Source organism: Schistocerca cancellata, unplaced genomic scaffold (genome assembly GCF_023864275.1).
Source record: "Schistocerca cancellata isolate TAMUIC-IGC-003103 unplaced genomic scaffold, iqSchCanc2.1 HiC_scaffold_411, whole genome shotgun sequence".
Taxonomy (NCBI): Eukaryota; Metazoa; Arthropoda; class Insecta; order Orthoptera; family Acrididae; genus Schistocerca; species Schistocerca cancellata.
The window spans coordinates 318,127-340,310 of record NW_026046428.1 but is presented as its reverse complement, the minus strand read 5'-3'; the positions used below and the strand labels follow the sequence as shown (position 1 = coordinate 340,310).

The following is a 22,184-nucleotide window of genomic DNA, read 5'->3' as shown; positions in this document are numbered from 1 at the left end:
ATGTCCCGACTTGTCCCGACTTTGCTCGGCTGACGCGAAAGCTGACGCTTGGAATTCGCCCTTATCAAAAGGACAGGCGCTATAAACGACTGTGAGAGGTGAGGTGTAGCGAGGTACCAAAACGACAGGCAAACTGCGAAATTTTCTGCTCTCTCTTCTGAAACAAAAAATAAAAAAACCGACGCAGTCGGTAGGACTCGAACCTACGCTCCCACAGGGAATCTGATTTCTAGTCAGACGCCTTAACCACTCGGCCACGACTGCTCGTAGCTAAAGCTTCCCTCGAATCGTGAAAAATGCAACCGGTCTGCGCAGAATGTTGACAGGAAACGAACTCGGTGCACTGATTACGGCAGGGCTACCAGCGCTACGAGACGAGCCATTACGGAAGCGTTAAAATCTTCGCCCGAACAGGGATTCGAACCCTGGACACTTAGGTTAAAAGCCTAATGCTCTACCGACTGAGCTATCCGGGCTCACGCTTGTTGTGCATGGAGCGACTGCAAGCAATGTGAATAACTGGAACGCGTGTGTAGGCGTACTACGGTAATTGCTGGCTTCTGGCGCAACTGGCGACTTCACCGACTTCCCATTGACGCTGGTAGCACCCCAACAGCGGACCAGTGCCTCTTCTCCCTTTATCCCGGTGCTGACAGTAATTGCATCCTGTGCCTGCTTCCCCCGATTACGTTCGGTTGAAGCTCCGGAAGGAGGGCGACAAACGAAGGTTGGAAGGCCAAAAGATGGAGGGTCGTGTGCGCAAAAACTTCCCTTCCGGTACCGGGAATCGAACCCGGGCCTCCTGGGTGAAAGCCAGGTATCCTAGCCACTAGACCACACCGGATTTGCTCGAGAAACGTGAGATTTACTCCCTCTCTTCTCGCATTTCGTGCTCAATCCGGACTCAGTGTTGTTCTCTGTTTGCGAGCATTTTTGCGCGTGCAGACTGGCATGGCGCACAGCTCGAAACTGTCTATTCATTGCTGTTTGCATCATATTTCACTCATAACAGGGGAGGAGAATGATCAAAGTTGTACCTTGCCATAATTGGAAGTAAACATTGTGACGCTGAGGCGTGGACTCCTTGTGGATAACAAACGACAATTAAGTTCGTTCGCTAGCAATAGCAACGCCGTTAATTCAGCCGTGATGTACAGCAAATTAAATGCCCCGGGTGAGGATCGAACTCACGACCTTAAGATTATGAGACTTACGCGCTACCTACTGCGCTACCGAGGCTCGTTGCAACCATCATCCCAGGAATCTTGGTAAGTCTCACATATTAGAGATAGACAGTTTGCGCTTTCTCAGGAATCTGTTGTGTCGCTACGCGTGCTTTCCCGACTTGCTAGAGTAAACTGCTGCCGCAGCTTTTTTAACGACGGAAAGCAGCACTGCCTGAGGTTACAGTACATCGCCCTTGCGGCACCTGAACACAGCGGCCTGTAGGGCCAGGCCGACGCTGGAGTTCAGTAACAGCACGCGGCCGTCCAAGTAGGGTCTCTTGCGTGCTGCATGTTTGGTTCTTCTCACAGCGAATCCTGCTATACATTCCTGAGGCTGGCGCACCTCAAGCGAGCAATCGGCGCGGCAGCACTATAGCGAGAACAGCAAAACGATGCATCGGCCGGGAATCGAAGCCGGGCCGCCCGCGTGGTAGTCGAACAACCTACCACTTTTTTAGTTGTTGTTCTCATTTTGTTAGTTGCATTTGTTGGGGGCGGACGTCCGATGACGTCCGTGCTTCCCGAGCATATTCCCGAGCAGCTGTCTGCAGGGAAAGTGGGATTGCCACCCAGCGACGTCGGATACAACCGAAAAAAGTGCTACACACGCGGAGTCCCCCACTACACTGCCTCAAAGCGACCGCTCGTCACTATTGTGTGAGTAACGTTGCGGCCGCGGCGACGAGCCTTGCCCAAAGACGCAGCGTGCGTGGAGGCGCTGCCCGAATGCACCCTCCTACCTCGTAAAGCGTCTACAGCTACTATCACCGTGGGCCACTGCCGGCGGGCGGGAAGCCGACACAGCGCGGCGTTGCGAGCAGCGGCTGTGCGGTGGTAGTGTAATGGTGAGCATAGTTGCCTTCCGAGCAGTTGAGCCGCGTTCGATTCCCGGCCACCGCAACGGGCGCAAATCTATGCGTATGAGTATGTGAGCCACGTGCTGTTGAATTAACGTTTTCTTTCCGTCGTCGCTCCACGCAGGCCATCCTGTAGTATGTCCCGACTTGTCCCGACTTTGCTCGGCTGACGCGAAAGCTGACGCTTGGAATTCGCCCTTATCAAAAGGACAGGCGCTATAAACGACTGTGAGAGGTGAGGTGTAGCGAGGTACCAAAACGACAGGCAAACTGCGAAATTTTCTGCTCTCTCTTCTGAAACAAAAAATAAAAAAACCGACGCAGTCGGTAGGACTCGAACCTACGCTCCCACAGGGAATCTGATTTCTAGTCAGACGCCTTAACCACTCGGCCACGACTGCTCGTAGCTAAAGCTTCCCTCGAATCGTGAAAAATGAAACCGGTCTGCGCAGAATGTTGACAGGAAACGAACTCGGTGCACTGATTACGGCAGGGCTACCAGCGCTACGAGACGAGCCATTACGGAAGCGTTAAAATCTTCGCCCGAACAGGGATTCGAACCCTGGACACTTAGGTTAAAAGCCTAATGCTCTACCGACTGAGCTATCCGGGCTCACGCTTGTTGTGCATGGAGCGACTGCAAGCAATGTGAATAACTGGAACGCGTGTGTAGGCGTACTACGGTAATTGCTGGCTTCTGGCGCAACTGGCGACTTCACCGACTTCCCACTGACGCTGGTAGCACCCCAACAGCGGACCAGTGCCTCTTCTCCCTTTATCCCGGTGCTGACAGTAATTGCATCCTGTGCCTGCTTCCCCCGATTACGTTCGGTTGAAGCTCCGGAAGGAGGGCGACAAACGAAGGTTGGAAGGCCAAAAGATGGAGGGTCGTGTGCGCAAAAACTTCCCTTCCGGTACCGGGAATCGAACCCGGGCCTCCTGGGTGAAAGCCAGGTATCCTAGCCACTAGACCACACCGGATTTGCTCGAGAAACGTGAGATTTACTCCCTCTCTTCTCGCATTTCGTGCTCAATCCGGACTCAGTGTTGTTCTCTGTTTGCGAGCATTTTTGCGCGTGCAGACTGGCATGGCGCACAGCTCGAAACTGTCTATTCATTGCTGTTTGCATCATATTTCACTCATAACAGGGGAGGAGAATGATCAAAGTTGTACCTTGCCATAATTGGAAGTAAACATTGTGACGCTGAGGCGTGGACTCCTTGTGGATAACAAACGACAATTAAGTTCGTTCGCTAGCAATAGCAACGCCGTTAATTCAGCCGTGATGTACAGCAAATTAAATGCCCCGGGTGAGGATCGAACTCACGACCTTAAGATTATGAGACTTACGCGCTACCTACTGCGCTACCGAGGCTCGTTGCAACCATCATCCCAGGAATCTTGGTAAGTCTCACATATTAGAGATAGACAGTTTGCGCTTTCTCAGGAATCTGTTGTGTCGCTACGCGTGCTTTCCCGACTTGCTAGAGTAAACTGCTGCCGCAGCTTTTTTAACGACGGAAAGCAGCACTGCCTGAGGTTACAGTACATCGCCCTTGCGGCACCTGAACACAGCGGCCTGTAGGGCCAGGCCGACGCTGGAGTTCAGTAACAGCACGCGGCCGTCCAAGTAGGGTCTCTTGCGTGCTGCATGTTTGGTTCTTCTCACAGCGAATCCTGCTATACATTCCTGAGGCTGGCGCACCTCAAGCGAGCAATCGGCGCGGCAGCACTATAGCGAGAACAGCAAAACGATGCATCGGCCGGGAATCGAAGCCGGGCCGCCCGCGTGGTAGTCGAACAACCTACCACTTTTTTAGTTGTTGTTCTCATTTTGTTAGTTGCATTTGTTGGGGGCGGACGTCCGATGACGTCCGTGCTTCCCGAGCATATTCCCGAGCAGCTGTCTGCAGGGAAAGTGGGATTGCCACCCAGCGACGTCGGATACAACCGAAAAAAGTGCTACACACGCGGAGTCCCCCACTACACTGCCTCAAAGCGACCGCTCGTCACTATTGTGTGAGTAACGTTGCGGCCGCGGCGACGAGCCTTGCCCAAAGACGCAGCGTGCGTGGAGGCGCTGCCCGAATGCACCCTCCTACCTCGTAAAGCGTCTACAGCTACTATCACCGTGGGCCACTGCCGGCGGGCGGGAAGCCGACACAGCGCGGCGTTGCGAGCAGCGGCTGTGCGGTGGTAGTGTAATGGTGAGCATAGTTGCCTTCCGAGCAGTTGAGCCGCGTTCGATTCCCGGCCACCGCAACGGGCGCAAATCTATGCGTATGAGTATGTGAGCCACGTGCTGTTGAATTAACGTTTTCTTTCCGTCGTCGCTCCACGCAGGCCATCCTGTAGTATGTCCCGACTTGTCCCGACTTTGCTCGGCTGACGCGAAAGCTGACGCTTGGAATTCGCCCTTATCAAAAGGACAGGCGCTATAAACGACTGTGAGAGGTGAGGTGTAGCGAGGTACCAAAACGACAGGCAAACTGCGAAATTTTCTGCTCTCTCTTCTGAAACAAAAAATAAAAAAACCGACGCAGTCGGTAGGACTCGAACCTACGCTCCCACAGGGAATCTGATTTCTAGTCAGACGCCTTAACCACTCGGCCACGACTGCTCGTAGCTAAAGCTTCCCTCGAATCGTGAAAAATGCAACCGGTCTGCGCAGAATGTTGACAGGAAACGAACTCGGTGCACTGATTACGGCAGGGCTACCAGCGCTACGAGACGAGCCATTACGGAAGCGTTAAAATCTTCGCCCGAACAGGGATTCGAACCCTGGACACTTAGGTTAAAAGCCTAATGCTCTACCGACTGAGCTATCCGGGCTCACGCTTGTTGTGCATGGAGCGACTGCAAGCAATGTGAATAACTGGAACGCGTGTGTAGGCGTACTACGGTAATTGCTGGCTTCTGGCGCAACTGGCGACTTCACCGACTTCCCATTGACGCTGGTAGCACCCCAACAGCGGACCAGTGCCTCTTCTCCCTTTATCCCGGTGCTGACAGTAATTGCATCCTGTGCCTGCTTCCCCCGATTACGTTCGGTTGAAGCTCCGGAAGGAGGGCGACAAACGAAGGTTGGAAGGCCAAAAGATGGAGGGTCGTGTGCGCAAAAACTTCCCTTCCGGTACCGGGAATCGAACCCGGGCCTCCTGGGTGAAAGCCAGGTATCCTAGCCACTAGACCACACCGGATTTGCTCGAGAAACGTGAGATTTACTCCCTCTCTTCTCGCATTTCGTGCTCAATCCGGACTCAGTGTTGTTCTCTGTTTGCGAGCATTTTTGCGCGTGCAGACTGGCATGGCGCACAGCTCGAAACTGTCTATTCATTGCTGTTTGCATCATATTTCACTCATAACAGGGGAGGAGAATGATCAAAGTTGTACCTTGCCATAATTGGAAGTAAACATTGTGACGCTGAGGCGTGGACTCCTTGTGGATAACAAACGACAATTAAGTTCGTTCGCTAGCAATAGCAACGCCGTTAATTCAGCCGTGATGTACAGCAAATTAAATGCCCCGGGTGAGGATCGAACTCACGACCTTAAGATTATGAGACTTACGCGCTACCTACTGCGCTACCGAGGCTCGTTGCAACCATCATCCCAGGAATCTTGGTAAGTCTCACATATTAGAGATAGACAGTTTGCGCTTTCTCAGGAATCTGTTGTGTCGCTACGCGTGCTTTCCCGACTTGCTAGAGTAAACTGCTGCCGCAGCTTTTTTAACGACGGAAAGCAGCACTGCCTGAGGTTACAGTACATCGCCCTTGCGGCACCTGAACACAGCGGCCTGTAGGGCCAGGCCGACGCTGGAGTTCAGTAACAGCACGCGGCCGTCCAAGTAGGGTCTCTTGCGTGCTGCATGTTTGGTTCTTCTCACAGCGAATCCTGCTATACATTCCTGAGGCTGGCGCACCTCAAGCGAGCAATCGGCGCGGCAGCACTATAGCGAGAACAGCAAAACGATGCATCGGCCGGGAATCGAAGCCGGGCCGCCCGCGTGGTAGTCGAACAACCTACCACTTTTTTAGTTGTTGTTCTCATTTTGTTAGTTGCATTTGTTGGGGGCGGACGTCCGATGACGTCCGTGCTTCCCGAGCATATTCCCGAGCAGCTGTCTGCAGGGAAAGTGGGATTGCCACCCAGCGACGTCGGATACAACCGAAAAAAGTGCTACACACGCGGAGTCCCCCACTACACTGCCTCAAAGCGACCGCTCGTCACTATTGTGTGAGTAACGTTGCGGCCGCGGCGACGAGCCTTGCCCAAAGACGCAGCGTGCGTGGAGGCGCTGCCCGAATGCACCCTCCTACCTCGTAAAGCGTCTACAGCTACTATCACCGTGGGCCACTGCCGGCGGGCGGGAAGCCGACACAGCGCGGCGTTGCGAGCAGCGGCTGTGCGGTGGTAGTGTAATGGTGAGCATAGTTGCCTTCCGAGCAGTTGAGCCGCGTTCGATTCCCGGCCACCGCAACGGGCGCAAATCTATGCGTATGAGTATGTGAGCCACGTGCTGTTGAATTAACGTTTTCTTTCCGTCGTCGCTCCACGCAGGCCATCCTGTAGTATGTCCCGACTTGTCCCGACTTTGCTCGGCTGACGCGAAAGCTGACGCTTGGAATTCGCCCTTATCAAAAGGACAGGCGCTATAAACGACTGTGAGAGGTGAGGTGTAGCGAGGTACCAAAACGACAGGCAAACTGCGAAATTTTCTGCTCTCTCTTCTGAAACAAAAAATAAAAAAACCGACGCAGTCGGTAGGACTCGAACCTACGCTCCCACAGGGAATCTGATTTCTAGTCAGACGCCTTAACCACTCGGCCACGACTGCTCGTAGCTAAAGCTTCCCTCGAATCGTGAAAAATGCAACCGGTCTGCGCAGAATGTTGACAGGAAACGAACTCGGTGCACTGATTACGGCAGGGCTACCAGCGCTACGAGACGAGCCATTACGGAAGCGTTAAAATCTTCGCCCGAACAGGGATTCGAACCCTGGACACTTAGGTTAAAAGCCTAATGCTCTACCGACTGAGCTATCCGGGCTCACGCTTGTTGTGCATGGAGCGACTGCAAGCAATGTGAATAACTGGAACGCGTGTGTAGGCGTACTACGGTAATTGCTGGCTTCTGGCGCAACTGGCGACTTCACCGACTTCCCACTGACGCTGGTAGCACCCCAACAGCGGACCAGTGCCTCTTCTCCCTTTATCCCGGTGCTGACAGTAATTGCATCCTGTGCCTGCTTCCCCCGATTACGTTCGGTTGAAGCTCCGGAAGGAGGGCGACAAACGAAGGTTGGAAGGCCAAAAGATGGAGGGTCGTGTGCGCAAAAACTTCCCTTCCGGTACCGGGAATCGAACCCGGGCCTCCTGGGTGAAAGCCAGGTATCCTAGCCACTAGACCACACCGGATTTGCTCGAGAAACGTGAGATTTACTCCCTCTCTTCTCGCATTTCGTGCTCAATCCGGACTCAGTGTTGTTCTCTGTTTGCGAGCATTTTTGCGCGTGCAGACTGGCATGGCGCACAGCTCGAAACTGTCTATTCATTGCTGTTTGCATCATATTTCACTCATAACAGGGGAGGAGAATGATCAAAGTTGTACCTTGCCATAATTGGAAGTAAACATTGTGACGCTGAGGCGTGGACTCCTTGTGGATAACAAACGACAATTAAGTTCGTTCGCTAGCAATAGCAACGCCGTTAATTCAGCCGTGATGTACAGCAAATTAAATGCCCCGGGTGAGGATCGAACTCACGACCTTAAGATTATGAGACTTACGCGCTACCTACTGCGCTACCGAGGCTCGTTGCAACCATCATCCCAGGAATCTTGGTAAGTCTCACATATTAGAGATAGACAGTTTGCGCTTTCTCAGGAATCTGTTGTGTCGCTACGCGTGCTTTCCCGACTTGCTAGAGTAAACTGCTGCCGCAGCTTTTTTAACGACGGAAAGCAGCACTGCCTGAGGTTACAGTACATCGCCCTTGCGGCACCTGAACACAGCGGCCTGTAGGGCCAGGCCGACGCTGGAGTTCAGTAACAGCACGCGGCCGTCCAAGTAGGGTCTCTTGCGTGCTGCATGTTTGGTTCTTCTCACAGCGAATCCTGCTATACATTCCTGAGGCTGGCGCACCTCAAGCGAGCAATCGGCGCGGCAGCACTATAGCGAGAACAGCAAAACGATGCATCGGCCGGGAATCGAAGCCGGGCCGCCCGCGTGGTAGTCGAACAACCTACCACTTTTTTAGTTGTTGTTCTCATTTTGTTAGTTGCATTTGTTGGGGGCGGACGTCCGATGACGTCCGTGCTTCCCGAGCATATTCCCGAGCAGCTGTCTGCAGGGAAAGTGGGATTGCCACCCAGCGACGTCGGATACAACCGAAAAAAGTGCTACACACGCGGAGTCCCCCACTACACTGCCTCAAAGCGACCGCTCGTCACTATTGTGTGAGTAACGTTGCGGCCGCGGCGACGAGCCTTGCCCAAAGACGCAGCGTGCGTGGAGGCGCTGCCCGAATGCACCCTCCTACCTCGTAAAGCGTCTACAGCTACTATCACCGTGGGCCACTGCCGGCGGGCGGGAAGCCGACACAGCGCGGCGTTGCGAGCAGCGGCTGTGCGGTGGTAGTGTAATGGTGAGCATAGTTGCCTTCCGAGCAGTTGAGCCGCGTTCGATTCCCGGCCACCGCAACGGGCGCAAATCTATGCGTATGAGTATGTGAGCCACGTGCTGTTGAATTAACGTTTTCTTTCCGTCGTCGCTCCACGCAGGCCATCCTGTAGTATGTCCCGACTTGTCCCGACTTTGCTCGGCTGGCGCGAAAGCTGACGCTTGGAATTCGCCCTTATCAAAAGGACAGGCGCTATAAACGACTGTGAGAGGTGAGGTGTAGCGAGGTACCAAAACGACAGGCAAACTGCGAAATTTTCTGCTCTCTCTTCTGAAACAAAAAATAAAAAAACCGACGCAGTCGGTAGGACTCGAACCTACGCTCCCACAGGGAATCTGATTTCTAGTCAGACGCCTTAACCACTCGGCCACGACTGCTCGTAGCTAAAGCTTCCCTCGAATCGTGAAAAATGCAACCGGTCTGCGCAGAATGTTGACAGGAAACGAACTCGGTGCACTGATTACGGCAGGGCTACCAGCGCTACGAGACGAGCCATTACGGAAGCGTTAAAATCTTCGCCCGAACAGGGATTCGAACCCTGGACACTTAGGTTAAAAGCCTAATGCTCTACCGACTGAGCTATCCGGGCTCACGCTTGTTGTGCATGGAGCGACTGCAAGCAATGTGAATAACTGGAACGCGTGTGTAGGCGTACTACGGTAATTGCTGGCTTCTGGCGCAACTGGCGACTTCACCGACTTCCCACTGACGCTGGTAGCACCCCAACAGCGGACCAGTGCCTCTTCTCCCTTTATCCCGGTGCTGACAGTAATTGCATCCTGTGCCTGCTTCCCCCGATTACGTTCGGTTGAAGCTCCGGAAGGAGGGCGACAAACGAAGGTTGGAAGGCCAAAAGATGGAGGGTCGTGTGCGCAAAAACTTCCCTTCCGGTACCGGGAATCGAACCCGGGCCTCCTGGGTGAAAGCCAGGTATCCTAGCCACTAGACCACACCGGATTTGCTCGAGAAACGTGAGATTTACTCCCTCTCTTCTCGCATTTCGTGCTCAATCCGGACTCAGTGTTGTTCTCTGTTTGCGAGCATTTTTGCGCGTGCAGACTGGCATGGCGCACAGCTCGAAACTGTCTATTCATTGCTGTTTGCATCATATTTCACTCATAACAGGGGAGGAGAATGATCAAAGTTGTACCTTGCCATAATTGGAAGTAAACATTGTGACGCTGAGGCGTGGACTCCTTGTGGATAACAAACGACAATTAAGTTCGTTCGCTAGCAATAGCAACGCCGTTAATTCAGCCGTGATGTACAGCAAATTAAATGCCCCGGGTGAGGATCGAACTCACGACCTTAAGATTATGAGACTTACGCGCTACCTACTGCGCTACCGAGGCTCGTTGCAACCATCATCCCAGGAATCTTGGTAAGTCTCACATATTAGAGATAGACAGTTTGCGCTTTCTCAGGAATCTGTTGTGTCGCTACGCGTGCTTTCCCGACTTGCTAGAGTAAACTGCTGCCGCAGCTTTTTTAACGACGGAAAGCAGCACTGCCTGAGGTTACAGTACATCGCCCTTGCGGCACCTGAACACAGCGGCCTGTAGGGCCAGGCCGACGCTGGAGTTCAGTAACAGCACGCGGCCGTCCAAGTAGGGTCTCTTGCGTGCTGCATGTTTGGTTCTTCTCACAGCGAATCCTGCTATACATTCCTGAGGCTGGCGCACCTCAAGCGAGCAATCGGCGCGGCAGCACTATAGCGAGAACAGCAAAACGATGCATCGGCCGGGAATCGAAGCCGGGCCGCCCGCGTGGTAGTCGAACAACCTACCACTTTTTTAGTTGTTGTTCTCATTTTGTTAGTTGCATTTGTTGGGGGCGGACGTCCGATGACGTCCGTGCTTCCCGAGCATATTCCCGAGCAGCTGTCTGCAGGGAAAGTGGGATTGCCACCCAGCGACGTCGGATACAACCGAAAAAAGTGCTACACACGCGGAGTCCCCCACTACACTGCCTCAAAGCGACCGCTCGTCACTATTGTGTGAGTAACGTTGCGGCCGCGGCGACGAGCCTTGCCCAAAGATGCAGCGTGCGTGGAGGCGCTGCCCGAATGCACCCTCCTACCTCGTAAAGCGTCTACAGCTACTATCACCGTGGGCCACTGCCGGCGGGCGGGAAGCCGACACAGCGCGGCGTTGCGAGCAGCGGCTGTGCGGTGGTAGTGTAATGGTGAGCATAGTTGCCTTCCGAGCAGTTGAGCCGCGTTCGATTCCCGGCCACCGCAACGGGCGCAAATCTATGCGTATGAGTATGTGAGCCACGTGCTGTTGAATTAACGTTTTCTTTCCGTCGTCGCTCCACGCAGGCCATCCTGTAGTATGTCCCGACTTGTCCCGACTTTGCTCGGCTGGCGCGAAAGCTGACGCTTGGAATTCGCCCTTATCAAAAGGACAGGCGCTATAAACGACTGTGAGAGGTGAGGTGTAGCGAGGTACCAAAACGACAGGCAAACTGCGAAATTTTCTGCTCTCTCTTCTGAAACAAAAAATAAAAAAACCGACGCAGTCGGTAGGACTCGAACCTACGCTCCCACAGGGAATCTGATTTCTAGTCAGACGCCTTAACCACTCGGCCACGACTGCTCGTAGCTAAAGCTTCCCTCGAATCGTGAAAAATGGAACCGGTCTGCGCAGAATGTTGACAGGAAACGAACTCGGTGCACTGATTACGGCAGGGCTACCAGCGCTACGAGACGAGCCATTACGGAAGCGTTAAAATCTTCGCCCGAACAGGGATTCGAACCCTGGACACTTAGGTTAAAAGCCTAATGCTCTACCGACTGAGCTATCCGGGCTCACGCTTGTTGTGCATGGAGCGACTGCAAGCAATGTGAATAACTGGAACGCGTGTGTAGGCGTACTACGGTAATTGCTGGCTTCTGGCGCAACTGGCGACTTCACCGACTTCCCACTGACGCTGGTAGCACCCCAACAGCGGACCAGTGCCTCTTCTCCCTTTATCCCGGTGCTGACAGTAATTGCATCCTGTGCCTGCTTCCCCCGATTACGTTCGGTTGAAGCTCCGGAAGGAGGGCGACAAACGAAGGTTGGAAGGCCAAAAGATGGAGGGTCGTGTGCGCAAAAACTTCCCTTCCGGTACCGGGAATCGAACCCGGGCCTCCTGGGTGAAAGCCAGGTATCCTAGCCACTAGACCACACCGGATTTGCTCGAGAAACGTGAGATTTACTCCCTCTCTTCTCGCATTTCGTGCTCAATCCGGACTCAGTGTTGTTCTCTGTTTGCGAGCATTTTTGCGCGTGCAGACTGGCATGGCGCACAGCTCGAAACTGTCTATTCATTGCTGTTTGCATCATATTTCACTCATAACAGGGGAGGAGAATGATCAAAGTTGTACCTTGCCATAATTGGAAGTAAACATTGTGACGCTGAGGCGTGGACTCCTTGTGGATAACAAACGACAATTAAGTTCGTTCGCTAGCAATAGCAACGCCGTTAATTCAGCCGTGATGTACAGCAAATTAAATGCCCCGGGTGAGGATCGAACTCACGACCTTAAGATTATGAGACTTACGCGCTACCTACTGCGCTACCGAGGCTCGTTGCAACCATCATCCCAGGAATCTTGGTAAGTCTCACATATTAGAGATAGACAGTTTGCGCTTTCTCAGGAATCTGTTGTGTCGCTACGCGTGCTTTCCCGACTTGCTAGAGTAAACTGCTGCCGCAGCTTTTTTAACGACGGAAAGCAGCACTGCCTGAGGTTACAGTACATCGCCCTTGCGGCACCTGAACACAGCGGCCTGTAGGGCCAGGCCGACGCTGGAGTTCAGTAACAGCACGCGGCCGTCCAAGTAGGGTCTCTTGCGTGCTGCATGTTTGGTTCTTCTCACAGCGAATCCTGCTATACATTCCTGAGGCTGGCGCACCTCAAGCGAGCAATCGGCGCGGCAGCACTATAGCGAGAACAGCAAAACGATGCATCGGCCGGGAATCGAAGCCGGGCCGCCCGCGTGGTAGTCGAACAACCTACCACTTTTTTAGTTGTTGTTCTCATTTTGTTAGTTGCATTTGTTGGGGGCGGACGTCCGATGACGTCCGTGCTTCCCGAGCATATTCCCGAGCAGCTGTCTGCAGGGAAAGTGGGATTGCCACCCAGCGACGTCGGATACAACCGAAAAAAGTGCTACACACGCGGAGTCCCCCACTACACTGCCTCAAAGCGACCGCTCGTCACTATTGTGTGAGTAACGTTGCGGCCGCGGCGACGAGCCTTGCCCAAAGACGCAGCGTGCGTGGAGGCGCTGCCCGAATGCACCCTCCTACCTCGTAAAGCGTCTACAGCTACTATCACCGTGGGCCACTGCCGGCGGGCGGGAAGCCGACACAGCGCGGCGTTGCGAGCAGCGGCTGTGCGGTGGTAGTGTAATGGTGAGCATAGTTGCCTTCCGAGCAGTTGAGCCGCGTTCGATTCCCGGCCACCGCAACGGGCGCAAATCTATGCGTATGAGTATGTGAGCCACGTGCTGTTGAATTAACGTTTTCTTTCCGTCGTCGCTCCACGCAGGCCATCCTGTAGTATGTCCCGACTTGTCCCGACTTTGCTCGGCTGGCGCGAAAGCTGACGCTTGGAATTCGCCCTTATCAAAAGGACAGGCGCTATAAACGACTGTGAGAGGTGAGGTGTAGCGAGGTACCAAAACGACAGGCAAACTGCGAAATTTTCTGCTCTCTCTTCTGAAACAAAAAATAAAAAAACCGACGCAGTCGGTAGGACTCGAACCTACGCTCCCACAGGGAATCTGATTTCTAGTCAGACGCCTTAACCACTCGGCCACGACTGCTCGTAGCTAAAGCTTCCCTCGAATCGTGAAAAATGCAACCGGTCTGCGCAGAATGTTGACAGGAAACGAACTCGGTGCACTGATTACGGCAGGGCTACCAGCGCTACGAGACGAGCCATTACGGAAGCGTTAAAATCTTCGCCCGAACAGGGATTCGAACCCTGGACACTTAGGTTAAAAGCCTAATGCTCTACCGACTGAGCTATCCGGGCTCACGCTTGTTGTGCATGGAGCGACTGCAAGCAATGTGAATAACTGGAACGCGTGTGTAGGCGTACTACGGTAATTGCTGGCTTCTGGCGCAACTGGCGACTTCACCGACTTCCCACTGACGCTGGTAGCACCCCAACAGCGGACCAGTGCCTCTTCTCCCTTTATCCCGGTGCTGACAGTAATTGCATCCTGTGCCTGCTTCCCCCGATTACGTTCGGTTGAAGCTCCGGAAGGAGGGCGACAAACGAAGGTTGGAAGGCCAAAAGATGGAGGGTCGTGTGCGCAAAAACTTCCCTTCCGGTACCGGGAATCGAACCCGGGCCTCCTGGGTGAAAGCCAGGTATCCTAGCCACTAGACCACACCGGATTTGCTCGAGAAACGTGAGATTTACTCCCTCTCTTCTCGCATTTCGTGCTCAATCCGGACTCAGTGTTGTTCTCTGTTTGCGAGCATTTTTGCGCGTGCAGACTGGCATGGCGCACAGCTCGAAACTGTCTATTCATTGCTGTTTGCATCATATTTCACTCATAACAGGGGAGGAGAATGATCAAAGTTGTACCTTGCCATAATTGGAAGTAAACATTGTGACGCTGAGGCGTGGACTCCTTGTGGATAACAAACGACAATTAAGTTCGTTCGCTAGCAATAGCAACGCCGTTAATTCAGCCGTGATGTACAGCAAATTAAATGCCCCGGGTGAGGATCGAACTCACGACCTTAAGATTATGAGACTTACGCGCTACCTACTGCGCTACCGAGGCTCGTTGCAACCATCATCCCAGGAATCTTGGTAAGTCTCACATATTAGAGATAGACAGTTTGCGCTTTCTCAGGAATCTGTTGTGTCGCTACGCGTGCTTTCCCGACTTGCTAGAGTAAACTGCTGCCGCAGCTTTTTTAACGACGGAAAGCAGCACTGCCTGAGGTTACAGTACATCGCCCTTGCGGCACCTGAACACAGCGGCCTGTAGGGCCAGGCCGACGCTGGAGTTCAGTAACAGCACGCGGCCGTCCAAGTAGGGTCTCTTGCGTGCTGCATGTTTGGTTCTTCTCACAGCGAATCCTGCTATACATTCCTGAGGCTGGCGCACCTCAAGCGAGCAATCGGCGCGGCAGCACTATAGCGAGAACAGCAAAACGATGCATCGGCCGGGAATCGAAGCCGGGCCGCCCGCGTGGTAGTCGAACAACCTACCACTTTTTTAGTTGTTGTTCTCATTTTGTTAGTTGCATTTGTTGGGGGCGGACGTCCGATGACGTCCGTGCTTCCCGAGCATATTCCCGAGCAGCTGTCTGCAGGGAAAGTGGGATTGCCACCCAGCGACGTCGGATACAACCGAAAAAAGTGCTACACACGCGGAGTCCCCCACTACACTGCCTCAAAGCGACCGCTCGTCACTATTGTGTGAGTAACGTTGCGGCCGCGGCGACGAGCCTTGCCCAAAGATGCAGCGTGCGTGGAGGCGCTGCCCGAATGCACCCTCCTACCTCGTAAAGCGTCTACAGCTACTATCACCGTGGGCCACTGCCGGCGGGCGGGAAGCCGACACAGCGCGGCGTTGCGAGCAGCGGCTGTGCGGTGGTAGTGTAATGGTGAGCATAGTTGCCTTCCGAGCAGTTGAGCCGCGTTCGATTCCCGGCCACCGCAACGGGCGCAAATCTATGCGTATGAGTATGTGAGCCACGTGCTGTTGAATTAACGTTTTCTTTCCGTCGTCGCTCCACGCAGGCCATCCTGTAGTATGTCCCGACTTGTCCCGACTTTGCTCGGCTGGCGCGAAAGCTGACGCTTGGAATTCGCCCTTATCAAAAGGACAGGCGCTATAAACGACTGTGAGAGGTGAGGTGTAGCGAGGTACCAAAACGACAGGCAAACTGCGAAATTTTCTGCTCTCTCTTCTGAAACAAAAAATAAAAAAACCGACGCAGTCGGTAGGACTCGAACCTACGCTCCCACAGGGAATCTGATTTCTAGTCAGACGCCTTAACCACTCGGCCACGACTGCTCGTAGCTAAAGCTTCCCTCGAATCGTGAAAAATGGAACCGGTCTGCGCAGAATGTTGACAGGAAACGAACTCGGTGCACTGATTACGGCAGGGCTACCAGCGCTACGAGACGAGCCATTACGGAAGCGTTAAAATCTTCGCCCGAACAGGGATTCGAACCCTGGACACTTAGGTTAAAAGCCTAATGCTCTACCGACTGAGCTATCCGGGCTCACGCTTGTTGTGCATGGAGCGACTGCAAGCAATGTGAATAACTGGAACGCGTGTGTAGGCGTACTACGGTAATTGCTGGCTTCTGGCGCAACTGGCGACTTCACCGACTTCCCACTGACGCTGGTAGCACCCCAACAGCGGACCAGTGCCTCTTCTCCCTTTATCCCGGTGCTGACAGTAATTGCATCCTGTGCCTGCTTCCCCCGATTACGTTCGGTTGAAGCTCCGGAAGGAGGGCGACAAACGAAGGTTGGAAGGCCAAAAGATGGAGGGTCGTGTGCGCAAAAACTTCCCTTCCGGTACCGGGAATCGAACCCGGGCCTCCTGGGTGAAAGCCAGGTATCCTAGCCACTAGACCACACCGGATTTGCTCGAGAAACGTGAGATTTACTCCCTCTCTTCTCGCATTTCGTGCTCAATCCGGACTCAGTGTTGTTCTCTGTTTGCGAGCATTTTTGCGCGTGCAGACTGGCATGGCGCACAGCTCGAAACTGTCTATTCATTGCTGTTTGCATCATATTTCACTCATAACAGGGGAGGAGAATGATCAAAGTTGTACCTTGCCATAATTGGAAGTAAACATTGTGACGCTGAGGCGTGGACTCCTTGTGGATAACAAACGACAATTAAGTTCGTTCGCTAGCAATAGCAACGCCGTTAATTCAGCCGTGATGTACAGCAAATTAAATGCCCCGGGTGAGGATCGAACTCACGACCTTAAGATTATGAGACTTACGCGCTACCTACTGCGCTACCGAGGCTCGTTGCAACCATCATCCCAGGAATCTTGGTAAGTCTCACATATTAGAGATAGACAGTTTGCGCTTTCTCAGGAATCTGTTGTGTCGCTACGCGTGCTTTCCCGACTTGCTAGAGTAAACTGCTGCCGCAGCTTTTTTAACGACGGAAAGCAGCACTGCCTGAGGTTACAGTACATCGCCCTTGCGGCACCTGAACACAGCGGCCTGTAGGGCCAGGCCGACGCTGGAGTTCAGTAACAGCACGCGGCCGTCCAAGTAGGGTCTCTTGCGTGCTGCATGTTTGGTTCTTCTCACAGCGAATCCTGCTATACATTCCTGAGGCTGGCGCACCTCAAGCGAGCAATCGGCGCGGCAGCACTATAGCGAGAACAGCAAAACGATGCATCGGCCGGGAATCGAAGCCGGGCCGCCCGCGTGGTAGTCGAACAACCTACCACTTTTTTAGTTGTTGTTCTCATTTTGTTAGTTGCATTTGTTGGGGGCGGACGTCCGATGACGTCCGTGCTTCCCGAGCATATTCCCGAGCAGCTGTCTGCAGGGAAAGTGGGATTGCCACCCAGCGACGTCGGATACAACCGAAAAAAGTGCTACACACGCGGAGTCCCCCACTACACTGCCTCAAAGCGACCGCTCGTCACTATTGTGTGAGTAACGTTGCGGCCGCGGCGACGAGCCTTGCCCAAAGACGCAGCGTGCGTGGAGGCGCTGCCCGAATGCACCCTCCTACCTCGTAAAGCGTCTACAGCTACTATCACCGTGGGCCACTGCCGGCGGGCGGGAAGCCGACACAGCGCGGCGTTGCGAGCAGCGGCTGTGCGGTGGTAGTGTAATGGTGAGCATAGTTGCCTTCCGAGCAGTTGAGCCGCGTTCGATTCCCGGCCACCGCAACGGGCGCAAATCTATGCGTATGAGTATGTGAGCCACGTGCTGTTGAATTAACGTTTTCTTTCCGTCGTCGCTCCACGCAGGCCATCCTGTAGTATGTCCCGACTTGTCCCGACTTTGCTCGGCTGGCGCGAAAGCTGACGCTTGGAATTCGCCCTTATCAAAAGGACAGGCGCTATAAACGACTGTGAGAGGTGAGGTGTAGCGAGGTACCAAAACGACAGGCAAACTGCGAAATTTTCTGCTCTCTCTTCTGAAACAAAAAATAAAAAAACCGACGCAGTCGGTAGGACTCGAACCTACGCTCCCACAGGGAATCTGATTTCTAGTCAGACGCCTTAACCACTCGGCCACGACTGCTCGTAGCTAAAGCTTCCCTCGAATCGTGAAAAATGCAACCGGTCTGCGCAGAATGTTGACAGGAAACGAACTCGGTGCACTGATTACGGCAGGGCTACCAGCGCTACGAGACGAGCCATTACGGAAGCGTTAAAATCTTCGCCCGAACAGGGATTCGAACCCTGGACACTTAGGTTAAAAGCCTAATGCTCTACCGACTGAGCTATCCGGGCTCACGCTTGTTGTGCATGGAGCGACTGCAAGCAATGTGAATAACTGGAAGGCGTGTGTAGGCGTACTACGGTAATTGCTGGCTTCTGGCGCAACTGGCGACTTCACCGACTTCCCACTGACGCTGGTAGCACCCCAACAGCGGACCAGTGCCTCTTCTCCCTTTATCCCGGTGCTGACAGTAATTGCATCCTGTGCCTGCTTCCCCCGATTACGTTCGGTTGAAGCTCCGGAAGGAGGGCGACAAACGAAGGTTGGAAGGCCAAAAGATGGAGGGTCGTGTGAGCAAGAACTTCCCTTCCGGTACCGGGAATCGAACCCGGGCCTCCTGGGTGAAAGCCAGGTATCCTAGCCACTAGACCACACCGGATTTGCTCGAGAAACGTGAGATTTACTCCCTCTCTTCTCGCATTTCGTGCTCAATCCGGACTCAGTGTTGTTCTCTGTTTGCGAGCATTTTTGCGCGTGCAGACTGGCATGGCGCACAGCTCGAAACTGTCTATTCATTGCTGTTTGCATCATATTTCACTCATAACAGGGGAGGAGAATGATCAAAGTTGTACCTTGCCATAATTGGAAGTAAACATTGTGACGCTGAGGCGTGGACTCCTTGTGGATAACAAACGACAATTAAGTTCGTTCGCTAGCAATAGCAACGCCGTTAATTCAGCCGTGATGTACAGCAAATTAAATGCCCCGGGTGAGGATCGAACTCACGACCTTAAGATTATGAGACTTACGCGCTACCTACTGCGCTACCGAGGCTCGTTGCAACCATCATCCCAGGAATCTTGGTAAGTCTCACATATTAGAGATAGACAGTTTGCGCTTTCTCAGGAATCTGTTGTGTCGCTACGCGTGCTTTCCCGACTTGCTAGAGTAAACTGCTGCCGCAGCTTTTTTAACGACGGAAAGCAGCACTGCCTGAGGTTACAGTACATCGCCCTTGCGGCACCTGAACACAGCGGCCTGTAGGGCCAGGCCGACGCTGGAGTTCAGTAACAGCACGCGGCCGTCCAAGTAGGGTCTCTTGCGTGCTGCATGTTTGGTTCTTCTCACAGCGAATCCTGCTATACATTCCTGAGGCTGGCGCACCTCAAGCGAGCAATCGGCGCGGCAGCACTATAGCGAGAACAGCAAAACGATGCATCGGCCGGGAATCGAAGCCGGGCCGCCCGCGTGGTAGTCGAACAACCTACCACTTTTTTAGTTGTTGTTCTCATTTTGTTAGTTGCATTTGTTGGGGGCGGACGTCCGATGACGTCCGTGCTTCCCGAGCATATTCCCGAGCAGCTGTCTGCAGGGAAAGTGGGATTGCCACCCAGCGACGTCGGATACAACCGAAAAAAGTGCTACACACGCGGAGTCCCCCACTACACTGCCTCAAAGCGACCGCTCGTCACTATTGTGTGAGTAACGTTGCGGCCGCGGCGACGAGCCTTGCCCAAAGACGCAGCGTGCGTGGAGGCGCTGCCCGAATGCACCCTCCTACCTCGTAAAGCGTCTACAGCTACTATCACCGTGGGCCACTGCCGGCGGGCGGGAAGCCGACACAGCGCGGCGTTGCGAGCAGCGGCTGTGCGGTGGTAGTGTAATGGTGAGCATAGTTGCCTTCCGAGCAGTTGAGCCGCGTTCGATTCCCGGCCACCGCAACGGGCGCAAATCTATGCGTATGAGTATGTGAGCCACGTGCTGTTGAATTAACGTTTTCTTTCCGTCGTCGCTCCACGCAGGCCATCCTGTAGTATGTCCCGACTTGTCCCGACTTTGCTCGGCTGGCGCGAAAGCTGACGCTTGGAATTCGCCCTTATCAAAAGGACAGGCGCTATAAACGACTGTGAGAGGTGAGGTGTAGCGAGGTACCAAAACGACAGGCAAACTGCGAAATTTTCTGCTCTCTCTTCTGAAACAAAAAATAAAAAAACCGACGCAGTCGGTAGGACTCGAACCTACGCTCCCACAGGGAATCTGATTTCTAGTCAGACGCCTTAACCACTCGGCCACGACTGCTCGTAGCTAAAGCTTCCCTCGAATCGTGAAAAATGCAACCGGTCTGCGCAGAATGTTGACAGGAAACGAACTCGGTGCACTGATTACGGCAGGGCTACCAGCGCTACGAGACGAGCCATTACGGAAGCGTTAAAATCTTCGCCCGAACAGGGATTCGAACCCTGGACACTTAGGTTAAAAGCCTAATGCTCTACCGACTGAGCTATCCGGGCTCACGCTTGTTGTGCATGGAGCGACTGCAAGCAATGTGAATAACTGGAACGCGTGTGTAGGCGTACTACGGTAATTGCTGGCTTCTGGCGCAACTGGCGACTTCACCGACTTCCCACTGACGCTGGTAGCACCCCAACAGCGGACCAGTGCCTCTTCTCCCTTTATCCCGGTGCTGACAGTAATTGCATCCTGTGCCTGCTTCCCCCGATTACGTTCGGTTGAAGCTCCGGAAGGAGGGCGACAAACGAAGGTTGGAAGGCCAAAAGATGGAGGGTCGTGTGCGCAAAAACTTCCCTTCCGGTACCGGGAATCGAACCCGGGCCTCCTGGGTGAAAGCCAGGTATCCTAGCCACTAGACCACACCGGATTTGCTCGAGAAACGTGAGATTTACTCCCTCTCTTCTCGCATTTCGTGCTCAATCCGGACTCAGTGTTGTTCTCTGTTTGCGAGCATTTTTGCGCGTGCAGACTGGCATGGCGCACAGCTCGAAACTGTCTATTCATTGCTGTTTGCATCATATTTCACTCATAACAGGGGAGGAGAATGATCAAAGTTGTACCTTGCCATAATTGGAAGTAAACATTGTGACGCTGAGGCGTGGACTCCTTGTGGATAACAAACGACAATTAAGTTCGTTCGCTAGCAATAGCAACGCCGTTAATTCAGCCGTGATGTACAGCAAATTAAATGCCCCGGGTGAGGATCGAACTCACGACCTTAAGATTATGAGACTTACGCGCTACCTACTGCGCTACCGAGGCTCGTTGCAACCATCATCCCAGGAATCTTGGTAAGTCTCACATATTAGAGATAGACAGTTTGCGCTTTCTCAGGAATCTGTTGTGTCGCTACGCGTGCTTTCCCGACTTGCTAGAGTAAACTGCTGCCGCAGCTTTTTTAACGACGGAAAGCAGCACTGCCTGAGGTTACAGTACATCGCCCTTGCGGCACCTGAACACAGCGGCCTGTAGGGCCAGGCCGACGCTGGAGTTCAGTAACAGCACGCGGCCGTCCAAGTAGGGTCTCTTGCGTGCTGCATGTTTGGTTCTTCTCACAGCGAATCCTGCTATACATTCCTGAGGCTGGCGCACCTCAAGCGAGCAATCGGCGCGGCAGCACTATAGCGAGAACAGCAAAACGATGCATCGGCCGGGAATCGAAGCCGGGCCGCCCGCGTGGTAGTCGAACAACCTACCACTTTTTTAGTTGTTGTTCTCATTTTGTTAGTTGCATTTGTTGGGGGCGGACGTCCGATGACGTCCGTGCTTCCCGAGCATATTCCCGAGCAGCTGTCTGCAGGGAAAGTGGGATTGCCACCCAGCGACGTCGGATACAACCGAAAAAAGTGCTACACACGCGGAGTCCCCCACTACACTGCCTCAAAGCGACCGCTCGTCACTATTGTGTGAGTAACGTTGCGGCCGCGGCGACGAGCCTTGCCCAAAGACGCAGCGTGCGTGGAGGCGCTGCCCGAATGCACCCTCCTACCTCGTAAAGCGTCTACAGCTACTATCACCGTGGGCCACTGCCGGCGGGCGGGAAGCCGACACAGCGCGGCGTTGCGAGCAGCGGCTGTGCGGTGGTAGTGTAATGGTGAGCATAGTTGCCTTCCGAGCAGTTGAGCCGCGTTCGATTCCCGGCCACCGCAACGGGCGCAAATCTATGCGTATGAGTATGTGAGCCACGTGCTGTTGAATTAACGTTTTCTTTCCGTCGTCGCTCCACG

General features: G+C 53.7%; 50 non-coding genes across 50 annotated transcripts; 10 read left to right on the top strand and 40 right to left on the bottom strand.

The window, feature by feature from the left end:
* Positions 1-182: 182 nt before the first annotated feature.
* Positions 183-264, bottom strand: Trnas-aga (transfer RNA serine (anticodon AGA)). The gene has a single exon. It is a non-coding gene; the product is annotated as a tRNA-Ser (tRNA).
* A 139-nt stretch (positions 265-403) lies between these two features.
* Trnak-uuu (transfer RNA lysine (anticodon UUU)) lies at positions 404-476 on the bottom strand. The gene has a single exon. It is a non-coding gene; the product is annotated as a tRNA-Lys (tRNA).
* A 296-nt stretch (positions 477-772) lies between these two features.
* Positions 773-844, bottom strand: Trnae-uuc (transfer RNA glutamic acid (anticodon UUC)). The gene has a single exon. It is a non-coding gene; the product is annotated as a tRNA-Glu (tRNA).
* A 322-nt stretch (positions 845-1,166) lies between these two features.
* On the bottom strand, positions 1,167-1,239 carry Trnam-cau (transfer RNA methionine (anticodon CAU)). Its single transcript has one exon. It is a non-coding gene; the product is annotated as a tRNA-Met (tRNA).
* Positions 1,240-2,054: 815 nt separating this feature from the next.
* Trnag-ucc (transfer RNA glycine (anticodon UCC)) lies at positions 2,055-2,126 on the top strand. Its single transcript has one exon. It is a non-coding gene; the product is annotated as a tRNA-Gly (tRNA).
* Positions 2,127-2,402: 276 nt separating this feature from the next.
* Positions 2,403-2,484, bottom strand: Trnas-aga (transfer RNA serine (anticodon AGA)). The gene has a single exon. It is a non-coding gene; the product is annotated as a tRNA-Ser (tRNA).
* Positions 2,485-2,623: 139 nt separating this feature from the next.
* Trnak-uuu (transfer RNA lysine (anticodon UUU)) lies at positions 2,624-2,696 on the bottom strand. Its single transcript has one exon. It is a non-coding gene; the product is annotated as a tRNA-Lys (tRNA).
* A 296-nt stretch (positions 2,697-2,992) lies between these two features.
* Trnae-uuc (transfer RNA glutamic acid (anticodon UUC)) lies at positions 2,993-3,064 on the bottom strand. The gene has a single exon. It is a non-coding gene; the product is annotated as a tRNA-Glu (tRNA).
* A 322-nt stretch (positions 3,065-3,386) lies between these two features.
* Trnam-cau (transfer RNA methionine (anticodon CAU)) lies at positions 3,387-3,459 on the bottom strand. The gene has a single exon. It is a non-coding gene; the product is annotated as a tRNA-Met (tRNA).
* Positions 3,460-4,274: 815 nt separating this feature from the next.
* On the top strand, positions 4,275-4,346 carry Trnag-ucc (transfer RNA glycine (anticodon UCC)). Its single transcript has one exon. It is a non-coding gene; the product is annotated as a tRNA-Gly (tRNA).
* A 276-nt stretch (positions 4,347-4,622) lies between these two features.
* Positions 4,623-4,704, bottom strand: Trnas-aga (transfer RNA serine (anticodon AGA)). Its single transcript has one exon. It is a non-coding gene; the product is annotated as a tRNA-Ser (tRNA).
* Positions 4,705-4,843: 139 nt separating this feature from the next.
* On the bottom strand, positions 4,844-4,916 carry Trnak-uuu (transfer RNA lysine (anticodon UUU)). The gene has a single exon. It is a non-coding gene; the product is annotated as a tRNA-Lys (tRNA).
* Positions 4,917-5,212: 296 nt separating this feature from the next.
* On the bottom strand, positions 5,213-5,284 carry Trnae-uuc (transfer RNA glutamic acid (anticodon UUC)). The gene has a single exon. It is a non-coding gene; the product is annotated as a tRNA-Glu (tRNA).
* Positions 5,285-5,606: 322 nt separating this feature from the next.
* Trnam-cau (transfer RNA methionine (anticodon CAU)) lies at positions 5,607-5,679 on the bottom strand. The gene has a single exon. It is a non-coding gene; the product is annotated as a tRNA-Met (tRNA).
* An 815-nt stretch (positions 5,680-6,494) lies between these two features.
* Positions 6,495-6,566, top strand: Trnag-ucc (transfer RNA glycine (anticodon UCC)). The gene has a single exon. It is a non-coding gene; the product is annotated as a tRNA-Gly (tRNA).
* Positions 6,567-6,842: 276 nt separating this feature from the next.
* Positions 6,843-6,924, bottom strand: Trnas-aga (transfer RNA serine (anticodon AGA)). The gene has a single exon. It is a non-coding gene; the product is annotated as a tRNA-Ser (tRNA).
* Positions 6,925-7,063: 139 nt separating this feature from the next.
* Positions 7,064-7,136, bottom strand: Trnak-uuu (transfer RNA lysine (anticodon UUU)). Its single transcript has one exon. It is a non-coding gene; the product is annotated as a tRNA-Lys (tRNA).
* A 296-nt stretch (positions 7,137-7,432) lies between these two features.
* On the bottom strand, positions 7,433-7,504 carry Trnae-uuc (transfer RNA glutamic acid (anticodon UUC)). The gene has a single exon. It is a non-coding gene; the product is annotated as a tRNA-Glu (tRNA).
* A 322-nt stretch (positions 7,505-7,826) lies between these two features.
* Trnam-cau (transfer RNA methionine (anticodon CAU)) lies at positions 7,827-7,899 on the bottom strand. Its single transcript has one exon. It is a non-coding gene; the product is annotated as a tRNA-Met (tRNA).
* Positions 7,900-8,714: 815 nt separating this feature from the next.
* On the top strand, positions 8,715-8,786 carry Trnag-ucc (transfer RNA glycine (anticodon UCC)). The gene has a single exon. It is a non-coding gene; the product is annotated as a tRNA-Gly (tRNA).
* Positions 8,787-9,062: 276 nt separating this feature from the next.
* Trnas-aga (transfer RNA serine (anticodon AGA)) lies at positions 9,063-9,144 on the bottom strand. The gene has a single exon. It is a non-coding gene; the product is annotated as a tRNA-Ser (tRNA).
* A 139-nt stretch (positions 9,145-9,283) lies between these two features.
* On the bottom strand, positions 9,284-9,356 carry Trnak-uuu (transfer RNA lysine (anticodon UUU)). The gene has a single exon. It is a non-coding gene; the product is annotated as a tRNA-Lys (tRNA).
* A 296-nt stretch (positions 9,357-9,652) lies between these two features.
* Trnae-uuc (transfer RNA glutamic acid (anticodon UUC)) lies at positions 9,653-9,724 on the bottom strand. Its single transcript has one exon. It is a non-coding gene; the product is annotated as a tRNA-Glu (tRNA).
* Positions 9,725-10,046: 322 nt separating this feature from the next.
* Trnam-cau (transfer RNA methionine (anticodon CAU)) lies at positions 10,047-10,119 on the bottom strand. The gene has a single exon. It is a non-coding gene; the product is annotated as a tRNA-Met (tRNA).
* Positions 10,120-10,934: 815 nt separating this feature from the next.
* Trnag-ucc (transfer RNA glycine (anticodon UCC)) lies at positions 10,935-11,006 on the top strand. Its single transcript has one exon. It is a non-coding gene; the product is annotated as a tRNA-Gly (tRNA).
* Positions 11,007-11,282: 276 nt separating this feature from the next.
* Positions 11,283-11,364, bottom strand: Trnas-aga (transfer RNA serine (anticodon AGA)). The gene has a single exon. It is a non-coding gene; the product is annotated as a tRNA-Ser (tRNA).
* A 139-nt stretch (positions 11,365-11,503) lies between these two features.
* Positions 11,504-11,576, bottom strand: Trnak-uuu (transfer RNA lysine (anticodon UUU)). The gene has a single exon. It is a non-coding gene; the product is annotated as a tRNA-Lys (tRNA).
* Positions 11,577-11,872: 296 nt separating this feature from the next.
* On the bottom strand, positions 11,873-11,944 carry Trnae-uuc (transfer RNA glutamic acid (anticodon UUC)). The gene has a single exon. It is a non-coding gene; the product is annotated as a tRNA-Glu (tRNA).
* A 322-nt stretch (positions 11,945-12,266) lies between these two features.
* On the bottom strand, positions 12,267-12,339 carry Trnam-cau (transfer RNA methionine (anticodon CAU)). The gene has a single exon. It is a non-coding gene; the product is annotated as a tRNA-Met (tRNA).
* An 815-nt stretch (positions 12,340-13,154) lies between these two features.
* On the top strand, positions 13,155-13,226 carry Trnag-ucc (transfer RNA glycine (anticodon UCC)). The gene has a single exon. It is a non-coding gene; the product is annotated as a tRNA-Gly (tRNA).
* Positions 13,227-13,502: 276 nt separating this feature from the next.
* Trnas-aga (transfer RNA serine (anticodon AGA)) lies at positions 13,503-13,584 on the bottom strand. Its single transcript has one exon. It is a non-coding gene; the product is annotated as a tRNA-Ser (tRNA).
* Positions 13,585-13,723: 139 nt separating this feature from the next.
* Trnak-uuu (transfer RNA lysine (anticodon UUU)) lies at positions 13,724-13,796 on the bottom strand. The gene has a single exon. It is a non-coding gene; the product is annotated as a tRNA-Lys (tRNA).
* Positions 13,797-14,092: 296 nt separating this feature from the next.
* Positions 14,093-14,164, bottom strand: Trnae-uuc (transfer RNA glutamic acid (anticodon UUC)). The gene has a single exon. It is a non-coding gene; the product is annotated as a tRNA-Glu (tRNA).
* A 322-nt stretch (positions 14,165-14,486) lies between these two features.
* Positions 14,487-14,559, bottom strand: Trnam-cau (transfer RNA methionine (anticodon CAU)). The gene has a single exon. It is a non-coding gene; the product is annotated as a tRNA-Met (tRNA).
* Positions 14,560-15,374: 815 nt separating this feature from the next.
* Positions 15,375-15,446, top strand: Trnag-ucc (transfer RNA glycine (anticodon UCC)). Its single transcript has one exon. It is a non-coding gene; the product is annotated as a tRNA-Gly (tRNA).
* A 276-nt stretch (positions 15,447-15,722) lies between these two features.
* Trnas-aga (transfer RNA serine (anticodon AGA)) lies at positions 15,723-15,804 on the bottom strand. Its single transcript has one exon. It is a non-coding gene; the product is annotated as a tRNA-Ser (tRNA).
* A 139-nt stretch (positions 15,805-15,943) lies between these two features.
* On the bottom strand, positions 15,944-16,016 carry Trnak-uuu (transfer RNA lysine (anticodon UUU)). Its single transcript has one exon. It is a non-coding gene; the product is annotated as a tRNA-Lys (tRNA).
* Positions 16,017-16,312: 296 nt separating this feature from the next.
* Trnae-uuc (transfer RNA glutamic acid (anticodon UUC)) lies at positions 16,313-16,384 on the bottom strand. Its single transcript has one exon. It is a non-coding gene; the product is annotated as a tRNA-Glu (tRNA).
* Positions 16,385-16,706: 322 nt separating this feature from the next.
* Trnam-cau (transfer RNA methionine (anticodon CAU)) lies at positions 16,707-16,779 on the bottom strand. Its single transcript has one exon. It is a non-coding gene; the product is annotated as a tRNA-Met (tRNA).
* An 815-nt stretch (positions 16,780-17,594) lies between these two features.
* On the top strand, positions 17,595-17,666 carry Trnag-ucc (transfer RNA glycine (anticodon UCC)). The gene has a single exon. It is a non-coding gene; the product is annotated as a tRNA-Gly (tRNA).
* A 276-nt stretch (positions 17,667-17,942) lies between these two features.
* Positions 17,943-18,024, bottom strand: Trnas-aga (transfer RNA serine (anticodon AGA)). The gene has a single exon. It is a non-coding gene; the product is annotated as a tRNA-Ser (tRNA).
* Positions 18,025-18,163: 139 nt separating this feature from the next.
* Positions 18,164-18,236, bottom strand: Trnak-uuu (transfer RNA lysine (anticodon UUU)). The gene has a single exon. It is a non-coding gene; the product is annotated as a tRNA-Lys (tRNA).
* A 296-nt stretch (positions 18,237-18,532) lies between these two features.
* Trnae-uuc (transfer RNA glutamic acid (anticodon UUC)) lies at positions 18,533-18,604 on the bottom strand. Its single transcript has one exon. It is a non-coding gene; the product is annotated as a tRNA-Glu (tRNA).
* A 322-nt stretch (positions 18,605-18,926) lies between these two features.
* Trnam-cau (transfer RNA methionine (anticodon CAU)) lies at positions 18,927-18,999 on the bottom strand. The gene has a single exon. It is a non-coding gene; the product is annotated as a tRNA-Met (tRNA).
* Positions 19,000-19,814: 815 nt separating this feature from the next.
* Trnag-ucc (transfer RNA glycine (anticodon UCC)) lies at positions 19,815-19,886 on the top strand. The gene has a single exon. It is a non-coding gene; the product is annotated as a tRNA-Gly (tRNA).
* Positions 19,887-20,162: 276 nt separating this feature from the next.
* Trnas-aga (transfer RNA serine (anticodon AGA)) lies at positions 20,163-20,244 on the bottom strand. Its single transcript has one exon. It is a non-coding gene; the product is annotated as a tRNA-Ser (tRNA).
* A 139-nt stretch (positions 20,245-20,383) lies between these two features.
* Positions 20,384-20,456, bottom strand: Trnak-uuu (transfer RNA lysine (anticodon UUU)). The gene has a single exon. It is a non-coding gene; the product is annotated as a tRNA-Lys (tRNA).
* Positions 20,457-20,752: 296 nt separating this feature from the next.
* Trnae-uuc (transfer RNA glutamic acid (anticodon UUC)) lies at positions 20,753-20,824 on the bottom strand. Its single transcript has one exon. It is a non-coding gene; the product is annotated as a tRNA-Glu (tRNA).
* Positions 20,825-21,146: 322 nt separating this feature from the next.
* On the bottom strand, positions 21,147-21,219 carry Trnam-cau (transfer RNA methionine (anticodon CAU)). Its single transcript has one exon. It is a non-coding gene; the product is annotated as a tRNA-Met (tRNA).
* Positions 21,220-22,034: 815 nt separating this feature from the next.
* Trnag-ucc (transfer RNA glycine (anticodon UCC)) lies at positions 22,035-22,106 on the top strand. Its single transcript has one exon. It is a non-coding gene; the product is annotated as a tRNA-Gly (tRNA).
* Positions 22,107-22,184: the final 78 nt, after the last annotated feature.